General features: G+C 38.1%; 1 pseudogene; it reads right to left on the minus strand.

Annotated features, from left to right (window-relative positions):
• Window positions 1-997: 997 nt before the first annotated feature.
• LOC117979240 (large ribosomal subunit protein eL22-like) lies at window positions 998-2,411 on the minus strand (annotated as a pseudogene).
• Between the last annotated feature and the right edge of the window lie 1,969 nt (window positions 2,412-4,380).

A 4,380-nucleotide genomic window follows, 5' to 3' on the forward strand; every position in this document is an offset into this window, starting at 1 on the left:
TATCATATCTTGGCCATCATGAATAGTGCTGCAATAAATACAGGAATGCAGATCTCTTTTTTTTTTTTTTTTGTAGCCATGTGTTAGTCACTTTAATAGAAAATGTGATCAAAACCTGACTACAAGAGCTCAGAGAAAAACCAGTGAGTTTCAGTTTCATTACAAGTTTTTAAATCTGGAACTAGTTTTTTTGTTTTTGTTTTGTTTTGTTTTTTAACTTAAATGCTAACTTCAGCTCCGGGTTTTTTCACAACCAAACTAAAAATTACTTACTACGTGGGAACATCAATGCAACAAACAAGTAAAATTTGTAAACTCAAGCCACAAACTTACAGTTAATAATCATGGTAAGGGACATTGCCACAGAGCAACCGATGCCTCAGTGAAGTTTGAAAGAAACTCTGCCTTCTGTGAAGGCAGAGAAGAAATATGCAGGCAATTCTGCTTCAAAGAAATCTGCTAGGAATGGAAAATGCTAAAGCCTTTAAGACAAGTGAAATTGCAAAGCCTCAACATGTTCAGCTCAATCCACAGAGCACCAAATGTTAAATTGGAGCCAAAGTAGGATTGAACATTGAATTTCCAGCTATGCAACTCACAGAGCACAATTTCAGGTGTGGAAGCCATCTGTAGGCAAGTTCTTTTAAAAACATGAATTTCATACACCGTAAATTCTAAAACACACACTTCTGCATTATTGTTCAAATTTCAGAAGGGTACCACAAGTCACCAGGGTCTTTCAAAGTCACTCACGGCAACAATTCCGTCTTTTTTTTCCAGCCTTGGTAGCCCCCTTCTGTGGTTCTCTAGCCTCTGCACACACTGCGCCTCACCACTGTTTGTAGAATGACTTCTGACATTAAATCCAGTCATGGCCTAAGTCGCATGAGGCAGCTATTTCCCAGGCACCTCCCTTCTCCTTGGCATGGGAGGCTTCCCAACCACTTCAGGCCCCACACAGGAGGCCACATCTGGAAGCACTATTCCTCCAGCTCCCTCTGCTGGAGACCAAAGTGACAGATTGTTGCAAAGATGTGTAGAAACAGATTACTTACACATTCATTTTTGTACACATTTAGTTAATTTAGAACCTGGGACTTTTACAATAGATTCCCCAAACCCCTTTATGGAGAGTGACAGACTAGGCAGCAATGCTGAAGGAGCACAGTTTCTCTCTCTAGGAAAAAGAGGATTAGTAGACATAATTGTGTGCATGAAGAGAAATTTGTAATAAAAAAATCAAAGTAAGATTAATGGCCCAGAAACCTGCATTTTATTGACACTGTCATTTTTGCAGACAGAGAATCTTTGAAAGATGTCACTTTTTTTTTTTTTTTTTTTTTTTTGCGACGGAGTCTGCAGTGGTGCAATCTCGACTCACTGCAACATCCACCTCCCACGTTCAAGTAATTCTCCTGCCTCAGCCTCCCGAATAGCTGGGATTACAGGCACCTGCCATCACGCCTGGCTAATTTTTGTATTTTTAGTAGAGATGGGCTTTTACCATGTTAGCCAGGCTGGTCTCAAACTCCTGACCTCATGATCCACCAGCCTTAGCCTCCCAAAGTGTTGGGATTACAGGTGTGAGCCACCGCACCTGGCCACCTTTTCTTTTAATGAATGAGAGGAGCCCACTTGTATCCCTGAATCATTCTTTGGGGAAAGCAACAGAAACAATTGACAGTCACACTTTTTAAAACAAAACAGTCACTCCCTTCAGTCCATACCTCCACGCCCTCATCTGTCTGCCCAATGTCTGTCAGTTCCGTAAAGTTACCCTCTCCTTCTACTCTAGTATTACCACAAGAACTGAAAATTTCAAGCAGAAAAAAAATAAAAAATAAAATAAATCATGTTACAAATAAGCGAGTGGCGGCCCAAGGGAAGCCCTTTGACTATGATTTCCAATTCTCTGTTCAATCTACACTGCAGAGACACAACGATAAACCACCATTTTGGTTCCCAAGTTTTATTCAAGAACTCATACAAAATATTTCAGATAAATGAAATTTAATCCTCATCTTCCTCCTCTTCTTCATCCTGGTTAATTTGGAAGTAACATAATTTGTAACTCTCTTTACTGTTAGCAACTATGCACAGCCAATCATGAAGATTATTCTTCTTCAAATATTTTTTAGTGAGATATTTCAAATACCTTTTGGAAAAAGGTACCTCGGATGTCACGGTGATCTTGCTCTTGCTCTTTTCAATGGTCACCACCCCTCCACCAAGGTTCCCAACTTTTCCGTTCACTTTGATCCTTTCTTGCAAAAACTGCTCAAAATTGGCAGCATCTACGATTCCATCTTCTACGGGGTGGGTGCAATCAAGAGTGAACTTCAGAACCTGCTTTTTTTTTTGCCCCCCTTCTCCACAAGCTTTCTCACGGGCAGCATGGCAGTAGTGGAGGCAGAAAGCCAGATATCTCTTTAACATACTGATTTTCTTTCCTTTGGATGTATATCCAGTAGTGGGATTGCTGGATCATATCGGTAGCTTAATTTTAGTTTTTTGAGGAACCTCCATACTGTTTTCCATAGTGGCTGTACTAATTTACATATCCACCAACAGTGTGTAAGAATTCCCTTTAATCTGCATCCTCTCCAGTATTTGTTATTTTTTGTCTTTTTGATAATAGCTATTCTGATTGGGATGGGATGAAATGAAATCTCATTGCAGTTTAGATTTTCATTTCCCTGATGGTTAGTGACATTAAGCATTTTTTTCTTATACTTGTTGGCCATTTGTAGATCTTTTGAAAAATGCCTACTTAGATCATTTGCCCATTTAAAAAAAATAGGGTTATTTTTTGTTGTGTTTTATTTGCTGTTGAGTTATTTGAGTTCTTTGTTTATTCTGGATGTTAATCCCTTGTCAAATGAGTAGTTTGTAAATAGTTTCTCCCATTCTGCAAGTTGACTCTTTACTCTGTTGATTGTTTCCTTTGCTGTGCAGAGGCTTTTGAGTTTGATATAATCCCATTTGTCTATTTTTTTGTTGTTGCCTGTGCTTTTGTGTTCTCATCCATAAAATATTTGCCTAGATCAATGACCTAAGCATTTTCCTTATGCTTTCTTCTGGTAGTTTTATAGTTTTGGGTCTTGCATTTAAGTCTGTAATCCATTTGAGTTTATTTTTGTATATGGTGAGAGATAGGGGTCTAGTTTTATTCTTCTGCATATGGATATCCAGTTTTCTCATTACCACTTATTGAAGAGGCTGTCCTTTTGCCAATGTATATTCTTGATGTCTTTGTTGAAAATCAGTTGGCTGTAGATACATGTATTTATTTCTGGGTTCTCTATTCTGTTTCAGTAGTCTATGTATCTGTTTTTATGCCAGTACTGTGCTTTTCTGGTTACTATTTTGTACTATATTTTGAGGTCAGGTAGTGTGATGCCTCCAGCTTGGTTCTTTTTCTCAGGTTTGCTTTGGCTAGTCCAAGTCTTTTGTGGTTCCATATGAATTTTAGGATTGTTTTTATTTCTGCAAAGAATATCATTGATATTTTGATAGAGATTGTACTTAATCTGTATATCATTTGGAATAGTGTGGTCATTTTAACAACATTAATTCTTCCAACCCATGAACATGGAATGTCTTTTCATTTTTAGGTCCTCTTCAATCTTTTTCATCAGTCTTTTATTGTTTTCATTGTAAAGGTCTTTTACCTCCTTGGTTAAATTTATTCCTAGGCATTTTTTTTTTTGGTCGCCTTTTAAAATACAATTGCTTTCTTGATTTCATTCTCAGAAAGTTTGTTATTGGTGCATAGAAATGCTACTAATTTTTGTATGCTGATTTTATATTCTCAACTTTACTGAATTTGTTTATCAGTTTTAAGACTACCAAAAAGTAGTGTAGGCTCCAAATCCTACCATGACTGTGACTCTTTTTCCTAGGTACATCTTCGACCTTGGCAAAATAAACTTCTAAATTGATTGAGACCTGTCTCAGACACTTTTTTGGTGTATGCTTGCTTTGTGAAATGAATTTAGAATTCCTTCTCTTTCAATTTTTTGGAGGAGTTTGAGAAGAATTGGAGTGAGTTCTTTGAAAATTTGGTAGAATTCAGCAGAGAAAGTTTTTCTTCATATGCATGGGGAAAAATCTCTCCTCAAATCATGTTTTCCTCTACTCTCCCATCTCAACAATCATCTACACAGAAGAAAACTTCTGTGACCAGATGTATGGGGATCTTTCCCCGCAACCAAGCAGCAGACACCAGCTGAATGTTCTTCAATTCCATTCTAACACTATTTACATGGAGAGAGTGCCAGATCCCACAGGTTAAGGACTCAGTCCCCAAGCCTATTCTCTCCTTCCCCTCACCCACCGGTCCCAAGTCCAGGCCTCTGGAACTTCTGACTGATTGCCTTC

This window comes from Pan paniscus, chromosome 12, assembly GCF_029289425.2.
Source record: "Pan paniscus chromosome 12, NHGRI_mPanPan1-v2.0_pri, whole genome shotgun sequence".
NCBI lineage: Eukaryota > Metazoa > Chordata > Mammalia > Primates > Hominidae > Pan > Pan paniscus.